Source organism: Felis catus, chromosome E3, assembly GCF_018350175.1.
Source record: "Felis catus isolate Fca126 chromosome E3, F.catus_Fca126_mat1.0, whole genome shotgun sequence".
Classification (NCBI taxonomy): Eukaryota; Metazoa; Chordata; class Mammalia; order Carnivora; family Felidae; genus Felis; species Felis catus.
Window position 1 is genome coordinate 11,262,272 of NC_058383.1, and position 14,624 is coordinate 11,276,895.

At 52.6% G+C, this 14,624-nt stretch overlaps 1 long non-coding RNA gene across 1 annotated transcript; it reads left to right on the forward strand.

The window, feature by feature from the left end:
• Positions 1 to 6,139: 6,139 nt before the first annotated feature.
• On the forward strand, positions 6,140 to 14,190 carry LOC109495172. The gene is made up of 3 exons (XR_006591253.1): positions 6,140 to 6,808; positions 10,776 to 10,878; positions 12,080 to 14,190. It is a non-coding gene; the product is annotated as an uncharacterized LOC109495172 (long non-coding RNA).
• Positions 14,191 to 14,624: the final 434 nt, after the last annotated feature.

A 14,624-nucleotide genomic window follows, 5' to 3' on the forward strand; every position in this document is an offset into this window, starting at 1 on the left:
CTAGGTACGAGCCACCCCTTCCTCTTTTCCACTCACAGCCCTCCCTGCCACGCTACTTTATTCCCAAATCCTACCACATTCCACACCTGCTCCTCGAATTTCATCCCATTCCTGAGCCCTCTCCATCCCCAGCCTGGAGATCGGGGTTGGCCGTAGGGTAAGACTCAGACATGGAGGGAGCTGCGTGATGGGGACATGTCTCGACTGACAAATTCTCGAGTCGTGAACGTCCGTGGGTACAAACGAAACTCCCATTAGGGCCCAGTACATCGGCCATTTCCACCACCAACTGGAGGTACAGTGGCCACGTTGGGCCTGTGCCCAGATGGATGGGGTCCGTCTCTTAGAAAGTGCTTCCGCACTCAGAAATTCAAAGGGCTGAATGTTGGGGCGGCTGGGTATCTCAGTCGGTTAAGTGTCCGACTCTTGATCTCAGTTCAGGTCATGATCTCACGGTCCGTGAGTTGGAGCCCTGAGCTGGGCTGTGGCACCGACAGTGTGGAGCCTGCTTGGGATTCTCTCTCCCTCCCCACCTCTCTCTGCCCCTCCCCCGCTCACACACACACACACACACACACACACACACTCTCTCTCTCTCTTTCTCTAAATAAACATTAAAAAAAGAGCTGAATGTTTGAATTCTTTAAAATCACACACACCAAAGAGTATATTTACGTGTGTACCTTACAAAGCATAATTATAAACCATCTCTAAACCTACAACTCAACTCAAGAAATAGGACATTATCTAATATCTTTGCAACAGTTTGCATTTCAGGTCTCAAAAAGATACCACTGGGGCACCTGGGTGGCTCTCTTGGTTCAGCTTCTGACTCTGGATTTCAGCTCACGTCCTGATCCCAGGGTTGTGAGACTGAGCCCCGTGTCAGGGGCTCTGTGCTGAGCATGGAACCTGCTTGGGATTCTCTCTCTGTCTCCCTCTGTCCCTCTCCCCTGCTCGTGCTCTCTCTGTCTCTAAAAAATGCGGTGTGTGGGGGGGCACCTGGGTGGCTCAGTTGGTTAAGCATCTGACTTCAACTCAGGAAATGGTCTCATGGTGAGTTCGAGCCCTGCATCAGGCTCTGTGCTGACAGTGCAGAGCCTGCTTGGGATTCTCTCTATCTTCTTCTCTCTTGCCTCTCCCCTACTCGTGCTCTCTTTCTTTCTCTCTCTCAAAAGAAATAAATAAACTTAAAAAAATGATATCAGATACATAGGGTTCATCACCCCATCGCCTAATTTTCATGAGCCCTGGACAAATTTCCTGGGCTCTCCAGACCTCAGTTTTCTCATCTCCTCTAAGAACGGCTGGGACAAGGACATCTCTGAGGGGTCTTCCTGTTTTGGACTTTTTATTCTGGGGATTAAAATAAATTTGGCTGAAGACTTAGAAAGAAAACCCAATGGGAAGGTGTTTGACATTCACACGCTTACACTCAGAGCTGCCCCAGGGCAAAGAGGAGCACGAAGCAGGTGTCTTGATGGTGTCGTGAAATTCGGAGACGTCTTTTCAGAGATCTGTGAGCCTGTGTCTTGCACGGAGAGGAGGGCGCCCGGGCTCACCCGTGTGGCAGGTGAGGCGAGCTGTTGGGACAATTCCTGGACTTGACCATCTTGGATTTCAAGCAGCCTCCCTCCCAGGTTTGCCTTGTTGCTTTTTCCAGGACCCGTGGCATTGAAATTTGCAAGTGAGACACGAAGGTCACCAGTGAGACACCGGCAACCTGAGGAGGGTCGTGGTCAGGCTGCCAGCTGCCGGTTTTCCTTGGAGGACATCGTTTTCTGCCGACTGCCGGTGAACTTGATCTACCCACATGGCGGGAAAGCGGCTTCTTTCATTTGTGCAATGTCTAAAAATGCGGTCTTGCCGGTCAGAGCGTTTCCTGGCCCCTGAAGAGGTCACAGAGGTGGCGCGGGGAGGGTCATTGTACAGCACAGCCCTGAGGACATCCTTGAGTTGAGTCGTGGAGACCGCCACGCTGGGGAGGAACTTTTCCTTAGCGACCTGGCTTTTCTTGGTTACTCTCTTAGCCGTGTGGTCCTGACCTCTGGATTTGCCCTGCGTCTGTGATTTGAACCACATCATTTGTCTGCTTCTGCTTTCTGCCCCCAGAGAAGGTCCCTGTTTGGTCAGCCACTCATTAGCTGTCCACCTTTTCTCCCCAACCCTTCTGCACAACTGGCCTCAAATGCAGGTGGTGACAGGTTTCATTCAGATGGCTCATTATCATGGGCACAGGTGGGCAGTACTGGGCATAATACTTAGGGTTCTCCGGAAAAGTAGAATATCTATCTATCTATCTAGATATCCTAATATATCTATATATAGATATATAGATATATCTATAGAATATCTATATAGATATTCTAGGATATAGATATAGGATATAGATATTCTAGGATATTCTAAATATCTAGATATTTTAGAATATCCTAGAAAATCTATATCTACAGATATATCTATACACATATTTGGATATATATATCCAAATTAAGATTTATATATAAATCTTAATATACACATATTTGGATATTTATAATATCCAAATAGGATATAGATATTCTAGGACATTCTAAATATCTAGATATTTTAGAATATCCTAGAAAATCTATATCTACAGATATATCTATACACATATTTGGATATATATATCCAAATTAAGATTTATATATAAATCTTAATATACACATATTTGGATATTTATAATATACACATATTTGGATATATATATCCAAATTAAGGTTTATTTATAAGGATTGTCTAATGGCATTATGGAGCTGAGAAGTCCCATGAGAATGCAGGAAAGCCAATGGTATAAATTCCAGCCTGAATCCAGAGGCCTGAGAACCAGAAACCCTGATGACACAAGTCCCGTCCGAGGGCAGAAGAAGACCAGGGTCCCAGCTTGAGTGGTCAAGCAGAGAGAAACAGAATTTCTCTATCCTCTGCCTTTTGACGGTTCCCACCCACTTGGGCGACGGTCGTCGTCCTTACTCAGCCTACCAACTCAAATGCTAAGGTCTCTCAGAAGCATCCTCACAGACATACTCGGAAATAATGCATGACCCGGTATCTGGGCATTGGCCTGTCAAATTAGCCATCATGCCTGATTAGGTCAGGCCCACCCAGGATCTCTCTTTCTTAAAGTGAACCATGATACATACTCAGGGAGATGGGATGGCATCGGGTGCATCTTGGGGACTGTCTCAGTTTCCTAGGACTGCTATAATTAATACCTGCAACTGGAGACAATGCTGACGTTTTTCAACGGGTGAATTGATAAACACATTGTAGTTTAACTGGGTGATGGGATTCTACCGATCAATAACAAGGAATAAGCTAGTGGCACATGTAACGACACGGAAGGATCTTCAGATGATCACGTTGAGTGAAAGAAGCCAGATGAAGGAGAGCGATACAGCAGGAGTCCGTTCATAGAAAACTCTAGAAAATGAAAGCACATCTGTAGTATTAGAAAGCAGGTTAGCAGCTGTCTGGGGACAAGGATGGAAGGTGGGGAGGGATGGGAGGCAGGGTTGCAAAGGACAGGAGGAAACCGCTGAGCATAAGCAATAAATTCCCTTTTTTTTTGTTTTTGGAATGTTTGTTTATTTTTGACAGGGGCGAGGGGCAGAGAGAGAAGGGGACAGAGGATCTGAAAGAGGCTCTGCGCTGACAGCACAGAGCCCGACACGGGGCTTGAACCCACGAGCCGCGAGATCACAGCCTGAGCCAAAGTCAGACCAACGGAGCCACCCAGGCGTCCCCGAATTCACTACCTTGATGGGTGACGGGTTCGTGCGCGCCTACACGTGTCAAAAGCAGTCAAATCCTACACCTAAAACAGGTGCGGAGTGTGGTCCCTTCACACCCCAGACGTAGCTGCAGCGTGAGGCCTGACCCTGGATGGGGAGGGCAATTTGTCCTTCCCTAGATGCTGTTTGCGACTAGACGGTTCCCTGCTTTCCAGAGGTAGCACGTCTCTGGTGGGAGGATTGTCCACCCTGCAGCCCGCCTAAGTGACTCGTGCCCTGTGGGGCAGAAGAGCCCAGAACAACCGTCCCTCCCTCCAGGGTGGGGGGGGGGGGTGGGCCGAGGCTGGGCCGGGGCCGAGCTGCCTCTTCAGACCCTTCCCGGAGGGAGAGGAGCGTCTGAATTCCCAGGCCGGGGTGGGGGGACACACGCAGAGGAACGAGGAGCACCAAATGCCGGCACGAGAAGTCATTAGGCAGAAGGAGGACAAACTGTTAGCGAAAGAGAACGAACCCAAGGTTTGCTAAGGATGAGCCACCGAAGGGACGACCCCCCCACGGCGAACTGAACATCCATCCTGGGGTGTAGCCGGTTTCTCCCAGGAAATACAACCAGTCCCGCGGCCTCTCGGGCCATGGCAGCGGCTGTAGTTTCAGGGCACCCCGCGAGGCCTCGAGGGCTTCGCTGACTTTCAGAAATGTGTTACTTTGTTGCTGCAGCCGTCGGCCTTGGGAGTGGATTGACCATCGCTGCAAGTTTGCGGCCAGGGACTCGAGATCGTAAAGGGTCGGACTGTCAGCTGCTGAGGAAGCAGGAATCTGTTTTGCTGGCACTTTGGCGTTTTTGTTTCGACAGGAGATGGGGGGGGCAGCCCAGGGGCGGGGGTCTCTGGCCCGACTCCTGGGATGCCCCCATCCAAGACGCTCCTTGGCCGGGAAGAGCCGTTAGGGCCTCTTATCACGGACTTTTCTCATTCCCTGCACCCTCCTTGCCTGTCCACGTGACTTCCTCGTCACCGGCCTCCGCTCCGTCCCGCCACTTCTGAGACCTGCTTTGTCACTCCCCCGAGGTAACACAGAGAAAAGAGAACGGCCTGTGTAGTGAGGCCGGCTGGCTTTGAATTCTGGCTGCCCCGCTTACTAGCTGTGTGACTCTGGGGAAGTCGCTTGACCTCTCGGAACTTCTAGGCCTCATCTGGAAGGCTGCGGACAAAGGCGCATGGGGATGGTTGTGCGGATTAAGAGGACAGCGTATCGCCTAACGGAGCTCAGTTGTGGTGACAGTGTGCTGTGATCGCTGCTGGTGGCTCCTGGTCTTTGGTCTTAGTCTGCTCTTCTACTGGGACCTGATGTGGTTGGCCCGGCATCCAGGGATGGCTTTGACAGGCCTCAGGACCGCCCTCCTCATGTCCAGCATCCTGCCTCCAGGCCCCACCCCTCTGCCCCCTCTGCCCTGCAGGTATTCCTAGCCTTCTGGCCACTTCCCCAGACCAGATGGCTTTCCCTGGTTTCCCTGAGGACACAGAGCCTGTCTGAGGCCCTCCACAGAGGGAGTGACTTTGGGGAGCACACACACACACACACACACACACGCACATTCTTACACTCACACAAAAGTGCACACATACACCCGTAGAGCCAGAAGAGAGCTTGCTTTTGACAAGCTCACCCAGAATTTTGCAATCAGAGAATCGAGAAAGAGGCCCTTTCAATTCTAGCATTAATAAAGTTGAGTGTCGGGGCACCTGGGTGGCTCCGTCGGTTAAGCGTCCGACTTCGGCTCGGGCCATGATCTCGCGGTCCGTGAGTTCGAGCCCTGAGTCGGGTTCTGTGCTGACAGCTCGGAGCCTGGAGCCTGCTTCTGATTCTGTGTCTCCCTCTCTCTCTGCCTCCCCCCCCCACTCCGTTCATACTCTGTCTCTCTCTGTCTCAAAAATAAATAAATGTTAAAAAAATTAAAAAAAAAATAAAGTTGAGTGTCATTCTGAAAAATACCACTTTGCTGTGAATGGTACAGAGATGGGCTGGGGGGCATGCGTGGGGAATCACCATCTTCAATGCTTAGTCCTTCTCAAGATCCATTCCAGCCCTGGGGAGGGGGTCTGAGCGGGGTCTCCCGGCCTCTTTTACACGTTTCTGCCCCACAGGGGGACTGATGACAGGCTGTGCAGGACCCAAATCAGCTGGTGGACAGATGGGGACCAATCAGAGGCTGTTGCTGGGGAAACACTGCTCATGCCAATTCCTCTGGACTGGGGAGGGGGTGCCAGCCTGCCCGCCCTCCTCTCCTGCCCGCCCCCCCCCCCCCACCTCTCAGTGGCCCAAATCCTGTCTCCTCTCTCTCTCTCTCTCTTTCTCATCCATTAATAGATGCTACCCCACAGATGTCTGATGTGAAATTGCACAGCAGTCTAGTGGGTCTGCTGTGGGCACAGGATTAGGCCAGCAAGGCTGAACATACCAGATTTTTATGACCCATCCATCCCTCTGGGGGTGAATTCAACATCACCCCATGCTACGTGGGAGGCAGGTGGGGGGTGCTGGTTCAGTCCAGCATTTTCCAGGACCTCTGCTGGGAGAATGGAGCCCCAGGCTCAGTGCCAGGTGACCGCAGGCAAGATTGGGTGCAGCCCCATTGGCCACGAGCAGCCGATCCGAGCTCCACACCTGCTCTGATGATGGACCCCACCGGGCTTTGGCAGCCGCGTTTCCTGAACTGACGCACGGCCCTGCTTCCGGGGGCCCGCGCTTGCAACATCTTTCCACCATAAAACCGCCATGGAAGTTAATTGCCTGCATCGCTTTGCAATTGAACAGGTCCATAAAATGTTCATTTGGTGCCGTCTCAGGGACTGAACGGGTGGCCAGTCGCTTGGCTTCAGGCGACAGCTGACATCTGGGGGGCGGTCCCTAGGCAGGGAGGCGTCTCCGAAATTGCTGATGTTGAGCGTTCGGAGGGACTTTCTCGGAGCCGTTCCAAAGCGTGTAGGAGCGACTGGTCATTTACTGGAATATTCCTGCGGGGGGCTGTGGAGGCTGCCAAGAGATACTTGCAAGTAAGTAGAAAACTTGTGTGTAGTTGCACGGGCAGGGTAACCATTGTCGGCTGCTGTTGCAAAGGAGCCTCGCATCCCAGTGCCTTGGACAACAAAGCTTTCCTGTTTTAAAAATTTTTATTTTTTAATGCTTATTCATTTTTGAGAGACAGAGAGACAGAGTGCAAGCAGGGGAGGGGCAGAGAGAGGGAGACACAGAATCTGAAGCAGGCTCCAGGCTCCGAGCTGTCAGCACGGAGCCCGACGTGGGGCTGGAACCCGCAAACCGCGAGATCATGACCTGAGCCGAAGTCGGAGGCTTAACTGACGGAGCGGCCCAGGCGCCCCAATGGTAGTTTTAACTTGCATTTCTTTGGGTCGCCTCAAGGTTAAACCATTCAAAAGCAGGCATTCCCTTTTGTGTGGAGGAAATGGCTTATTCTGATGGGTTTCCACGGCCAGACTCATGGTAGTGTCATTTTAAGACTTTGAAATGAGCACTTTGTTGATAAACTTTGCAACAATTATTCACACCAGCAGGTCCCTTTTCATTTTAATTGTACTACTGTCAGATTTTGTGTGTGTGTGTGTGTGTGTGTGTGTGTGTGTGTGTGTGTAAGCCCACCAGGGGGCTTGAACTCATAACCCTGAGATCAAGATCTGAGCTAAGGTTAAGAGTCCCATGCTTAATCAACTGAGCCACCCAGTGCCCCAATCTTTTATGTGTATTTATTTATTTATTTATTTATTTTTAAAATGTTCATTTATTTTTGAGAGGAGAGGGACAGAGAGAGGAGACACAGAATCCAAAGCAGGCTCCAGGCTCTGAGCTGTCCGCACAGAGCCCGATGCTGGGGCTCGAACTCATGAACTGTGAGATCATGACCTGAGCCGAAGTCGGATGCTCAACCAACTGAGCCACCCAGGCACCCCGATTACTTAATTTATAGTATTAAAGAACTTCTTAGCAATTTGGAAAAATGTCATGTACACATTTATGCTGGATATCAAAAATATCCAAAATGGAGGGAGGAAAACTCTAAAATAGGTAATAGAATATTCTATCACTGACCTCTTATAATTTTTGGTAATTGTCCTAGCATGACACTTAGCGCATAGTAGATGCTTAATTAATATTTATGGCGTGATGGGGCGCCTGAGTGGCTCAGTCGGTTAAGCGTCCGACTTTGGCTCAGGTCATGATCTCGCGGTCCGTGAGTTCGAGCCCCACATCGGGCTCTGTGCTGACAGCTCAGAGCCTGGAGCCTGTTTTGGATTCTGTGTCTCCCCCTCTCCCTGCCCCTCCCCTGCTCAAGCTCCGTCTCTCTCTCTCTCTCTCTCTCTCTCAAAAATAAATAAACATCAAAAAATATAAATTTATGACGTGACTTGTAAGCACTTAACACAAAGACTTTCGGACAGGAGTTGGATTTTGTAAACTCCTTGGTATAGCGTAGTAACAGCTAACCAGCTGTATCCTGTGGCTCCGTTCACACAGCCGTCACGTGGCCCCAGGTACCCTGGCCACTGGACCTTTCTGAGGCCCATTGGAACGGTCAACTCCCAGCCCTTCAGAGTCCCAGCACGGGTTTGTCCTGCATGGCTGGTGGCTGCCTGACACTGGCAGTTAAATACCTCGAACTGCACCCTTGGAGGGAGATGCTGTTTATTCCTTCTTGCCTTAGAGCCAAGGGAAGTAGGGGCCCAGAGAGAGGTTGGGACACTGGCCCAAGGTCACACAGGTAGGAGACAAGGGCCAGGACTCAAATTTCAGATCATCTGGCTCCAGAGGCAGTCCTGTGAACCATCCATCACCCAGACTCCGGAGGAGAAAGGCAACAGTGTAATCACTCGTGATGTTTCCTGAGGCCGCTTGGCTGGGCTTTCAGCCACCTTGGGTTGTTCTGGACTTTGGGGTCTCACAGCTCCAGTTAGAGCAGGGAGGATCCGAGGGTCCCTGAAGCAGGATCCCTGCTGTGTTTCTGAGATGCAGGGTCCTCCCTCCCCACCCCTCCCCCCATCCCTGGTGGCTCCCCACCCAGAGAAGCCAGCGGATGCCCAGTTCTTGCTCAGAAAACCTTGGAAGTCCAGAGTATTGGATTTGTTCTTCTCGATACTCTTAGCTCCTTCCCGGGAGCCTGCACAGGCCTGGGGAAGAAGGGACACCACCCTCTCTACCTCGATGGGAGTGTGGCCCCAAGGTGGCTCCGCCTGTTGGGAGCTGTGGTTGGAAGCCCGGAGGAGGTCTGCTCAGCCAGTTCTCTCTACGAAGGCCCAGACCTCCTGCTCATCCCTTCTGGAAGGTTCCCCCTCTGCATCTGCCAGGCCGGGCTAGGCAGAGGGGAGCTGGCTCAGGCTGGGCTGTTTCGTAGGCTGTTTGGGTGGGGCCCCCTGGGCTGGGGCCTGGCCTGGGCTGCACGGCGGGGGGCCCGGTGAAGCTTTGAGCTCCTTTGGCTCCTCGGAAGGGGTGGGGTGAACCTGCTGCTGGCCGTAGGGGGGTTGGAGCTGAGTAACTCAGGTTTTATGCTGGGCTGGGCTGGTGTTGGCTCTGACTTTGGTTGAATGTCTCTTGGGCTGTGCTAAGCACAGGGCCGGGCTCTGGAAGGTTCCACACCAGACATTTTTAGTTGCTGGGATGGGCGGCTTGATGGGCCCGGCCTCTGGCCTGGCAGGACCAGGTGGACTGGTCCTACATGTCTTTGGATGAGCTGGGCTCCTGGTCTGGTCCGGGCTGGGTTGGGCCGGGGTTGGGACCCGGCAGGCACTGGGCTGGCCTGTCTTGCTCTCTTTCCTGGGCAGAGATGACTTCTGAGCTGGATTGGGAGGTATTTTTCCACTCGGCTCTAGAAATCAGGGGCTCAGGTTTCGGGTGCAAACACTGTGTCCCAGGTGAGGTGGGGGACATTCGGCCAAAAATACCTTGTGAAATCTTCGGGGACCATCCCACCACATTGCCCCCTCCCGGGAAGGAGGCGGCTGTCCCTGATCCTTGACCCAAGTGAGGCAGGGGTTAGTGGCATCCTGCCTGTGGAGGGGGCTCAGCTGGGAGTTGATAAGCAGGCTTGTTGAGATGGCCCTTCTACTCCTGCCTGTGTGACCTTGGGCCAGTGACTCAACCTCTCTGTGCCCTCACTTTCCTCATCTGTAAGATGGGAATAAATAATACCCCCACCTACAGCGGACCTTTGCTGGGAAGTTGTCTGTGTCTGTATGCATCCGTCTGTCCATCTGTCTCAGGAGTCTGAGTGCTCGTCTGTGGGGGCAAACGGACCCTTCTTGCTCCCGTGGTTCTCCCCAGGTTGGCCACAGAGCTGATGGGGCTGTGAGAGGGCAGGGCCTTGTCCTTTCTGTCCAGAGAGGTCCACCCAGAGTCACTGGGTCTTATCTCCTAAAGTCCCAATCCGCCGGGCAGAACGCTCACGGTCAGAAACCTCACAGACCCAGGGGGTAGTGGCCACACTTTATGCCGAGGAGAAAGGAAACTTGACAGAGGCTTTTATGCTGGTCCAGGCCCCCGGCCCCAGTCTGCCCACTTGGCAAACAGGGCACAGAAGCCCCCAGGCTGGAGTCTGAGCGGAGGAAGCCAGGGGATGTGAGCGAGAGCCTATAATGACAGCCACCACGTGTCCCTTTAGGTAACAGCAGGGTGGCCCCGAGCTGGGGTTGTGAACCAAGCTGTATTTGTACGTGGTCTCTGGGAAAACAAATTAAAAACTCATTTTGAAGTTAACTTATTTATTTTGGGAGACAGAGAGAGAGCACGAGTGGGGGAGGCAGAGAGGGGGGAGAGAGAGAATCCCAAGCAGGCTCCACGCCCGACACGGGGCTCAAACTTACGAACTGTGAGATCAGGACCTGAGCCGAAATCAAGAGTCAGCGTTTGACCGACTGGGCCACCCAGGCGCCCCCCGCCCCAAATCATTTTAAATTAAAATTTTAAATAATCATATTTTTTGTTTATCTTTCATGTGGCCCGCTTCCCGTTAAGGTGCACAACTGAAGCCTGATGGAAATGATGGTTGGCATGTCAGCGTCAGCTTGCGTGAGTGGCCACTGGGGACTGTGGTCTACATCATAAATTACTTTCCACGGTGAGTTCAGAGCCACTTTAAAAAGTACCCCCCAGTGCTGGGGCGCCTGGGTGGCTCAGTCGGTTGAGCGTCCGACTTCAGCTCAGGTCACGATCTCACGGTTCGTGAGTTCGAGCCCCGCATCAGGCTCTGGGCTGATGGCTCAGAGCCTGGAGCCTGCTTCGGATTCTGTGTCTCCCTCTCTCTCTGCCCCTCTCCTGCTCGCACTCTGTCTCTCTCTCAAAAATAAAAACAAACAGGGGCGCCTGGGTGGCGCAGTCGGTTAAGCGTCCGACTTCAGCCAGGTCACGATCTCGCGGTCCGTGAGTTCGAGCCCCGCGTCGGGCTCTGGGCTGATGGCTCGGAGCCTGGAGCCTGTTTCCGATTCTGTGTCTCCCTCTCTCTCTGCCCCTCCCCCATTCATGCTCTGTCTCTCTCTGTCCCAAAAATAAATAAACGTTGAAAAAAAAAATTAAAAAAAACAAACAAACAAACAGAAGTACCCCCAGTGCATTTACCACGGTGCCTACCCAGACCAGAGTGCTCTCAGGTGGTTTCAATTTCTGACATTTTTGGGGGTGGTTGGAACTGAGCAGTCCATGGGATTTATACTCGTCTAGAGGCTGAAGCTGGTGGGCAAATCCAGAATTTTCCGGGAGGGCCAAATTTTGTATAGCTTTATTCTTTCCACAAAGAATAGTAGATGGTAACACACAGCTTCATGGATTTTATGATTATAACTTTTTAAGATTCTTTCCCTGGGAGAAACAGATGGGCTCACTTGAAAATAAAACTGTCCTGGGGCCGTCTGGGTAGCCCAGTCGGTTAAGCATCTGACTCTTGATTTCAGCTCAGTTCATGATGTTGCAGTTCTGTGGGTTCGAGCCCCACGTCAGGCTCTGCACTGGGCGCATGGAGCCTGCTTGGGATTCTCTCTCTCTCTCTCTCTCTCTCTCTCTCTCTGCCCCTTCCCCATTTGCACTGTCTCTGTCTCTCTCAAAATAAATAAATACACTTGAAAAAGGAAAAACAAAGCAAAGCAAACTGTCCTGATCTGAGAAACAGTCCAGTCCGTTTCCCCTCCGTCCTCCACGGGGAGGTCAGGGAGGGGCCGAGGCTGAGCCCTGACCCCTCCTCACGGCTGGGGTCCCTCCATTCACAGTGGGTGTTCTCTGCACCCACTAACAGTTCACTTTGTTCCGGACTTTTCTGCCTTTTCCAGGAAAGCCTGGTAGCCGGGAGGATGTGCTGATTTTGGATTCGGACAGTCTGGAAGTTTGACACCTGGCTCCATCACTGGATGGCTTTGGGCAAAGCAGAGTCTGTCTGCAGCCTGAGGCGGTGATCAATTTTCAGACTGTGCCCCGCCGTGGGGAAAAGACTTGAGCAGGCTGGCTGCCCCCATATACGGTATTTGGAATTTTAAGTGATATGTGCGGATCCGAAACATAAAACACCCCCCCAAGGCAGTGAACAAGGAGCGAGATACAAAATACCTGTAAACAGTTTCTGGGCTATTCTTCCCTTGTATGAAGCATGCCGAGGTGGGGCGGAGCCTGAGCATTGCTGAACATTTCTAAAAGGAAGAGGGACAGGTTCAGACGCGTGCGTTTAGGTGGATGGTGTCACAGTACGAATGCGGCTCGGAGGCAAGACCAGGGAGCAGACGGGTGATGCCGAAGTTGCTGCAGGAGATGTGCCCGAGGACCTTGCAGCCGGGATGCAGGAGACTTCTGGGTTGCGGACCAATTTGAGAGACGGATCGGATGTGGGGCGAACGGATCGGAGAGGTGCTTGGGCTGACCTGGTTTCTAGCTCGGGGCACTAAAACCTAAAGCGCGCGGACCCTCGACTCCACTGGCCTCGGCCCCGGCAGGAAGCGCGAGTCGGTGGCTGGGCGCAACACGTGAAGGCCCGGTCAAGTTCAGATGCCTTGGAAACTCCTCCGTGTGGCCAGAGAAAGCCCGTGGAGTTGAGCCTGCGGATTTGTTGGGACCTGGAAGCCAAGGAGGTTTGGGGTGACCGCCCGTATTGAGATGACCGGGGAGGCAGGAAGGATGCTTAAAATCAGCTTTCTCTTTGGAGCTGGCGCACCCGGAGGGGGTGGCCGAGGCACCTGTCTCCCCTCTGCCCTACTGGCATTGCCAGCCCATGGTCAGGATTTATTAGCTCTTACTCCCCATCTCCCACCTTACAGGGTGCAAAGCAGCTAAAACCCAAGTACAGACTCTGATGTGATGGAGGGAGGGATGTGTGCCTTCCTTCCTCCCGCCCCTCCCTGCACCCCTGCCCGCCACAGGTGACTCTGAGGGCCATGGGACCCTCCTAGGGCTTCTCTGTCCAGGCCCCACCCCAGCCCCCAGCCCTGGATGGCACCTCGTCTTAGCTGCTGCCCCGTCTTACTAGTAGAGAAAGCAGGACTCGAGGGGGGTGGAATTACTTACCCAAGGTCACCTGGGAACTGGGAGGCACCTAATCATGGGCTGGGACTGTCCCTGTGAGGCACAGCACCTAGGACCGGCCTGTGAATCAGGGAAGGACGGGAGGAGGTCACCCTCCCACTGACAGAGGGACAGAGGGACGGCAAGGAGCAGAGAAAGGGGTGAGGCGAGCCAGAGGCCGGAGCCTCTCCTGCAGCCCGGGTTTGCCAGCCTGGCCTGTTCCACACCGCGTCTGAGCTACAAGCCCCTCGGAGGGTGCCTGACCCTGGGAGTGGGAACTGGGGACCCCGGGGCTGGATCTTGCTATCTTCAAAAAAAAAAAAAAAATTGAAGTAATTTCCAACTTCCTGTTGCAACCATAGTATAAAGACCAACGATTAACATTTTGCCACATTTTGCTTCTAGCACGTACATGACCTTTTTTTCCCTTCACCAGTTGAGGGTTAGTTTTAGACCTCATGCCTCTGACCCTTAAATACATCAGTGGGTGTATCAGAAGAGTAAACACGTTCTCCGTCAAAATGCAGTCGTCCAATTCGACTTGGGTACAATACCATTGTCTACTCTACAGACATATTTACATTTTGGCATTTTCTCCCCCAGACGGTCCTTCCTGGCGATCCTTTTTCTCCCTCGCCTGATCTAGCATTTAATCCAAGACGGTGTACACCGCGTTTACTTGTCCTGTGTCTGTTTTCCTTTCACCTGCACTAGTTCAACTCTCTGTCTGTCTTCTTCTCATCTTGGTACGTTTGAGAAGCTATTTTGGGGAATGGCCCCCAGGTTGGGTTGGTCTGATGCTTTCCAAGCAAGTTACGCCTTTGTGGCAGGAATAATAGGAGATGCATGAAACAAATGAAGCTGGTGGCAAATAAAACTCTGCAAGATTTTACATTTTGTCTCATTCTCCGGGTCTTCTTGTGAACTAATAGCTCTGTTCCGCCCCCCCCCCCCGGCCCCCTTCCCCGAGCCGGTCAGGTGGTCTGTAGACGGGGCAGGGGCACTAGGGTACCAGCTCCTCACCTGGCCTGCTCCCCTCCTCTGGGTGAGCCCACCTGGCCAGGTGGGCACTAAGTGTGCGATTCCTGATGGGCCCGCCATTTTCGGTTAAGACAACCATAGAAGCTTCTAGAAGCAGTAGGAGGCCCATAGGCTCACAGCAGGTCCAGGAGCCCTCCGGGCCTGGAGCCGCCCCCATTTTGTGAGTATAATCACAGAGAAGTGGGTTGGGATCTTACTCACCAAGTTTTGTTTACACAGCTACCCAAGAATCAGGCATTGGCTATTTTGAGCCACTGCATCCTGTTGGTGTGTAGTTCCGGGAGG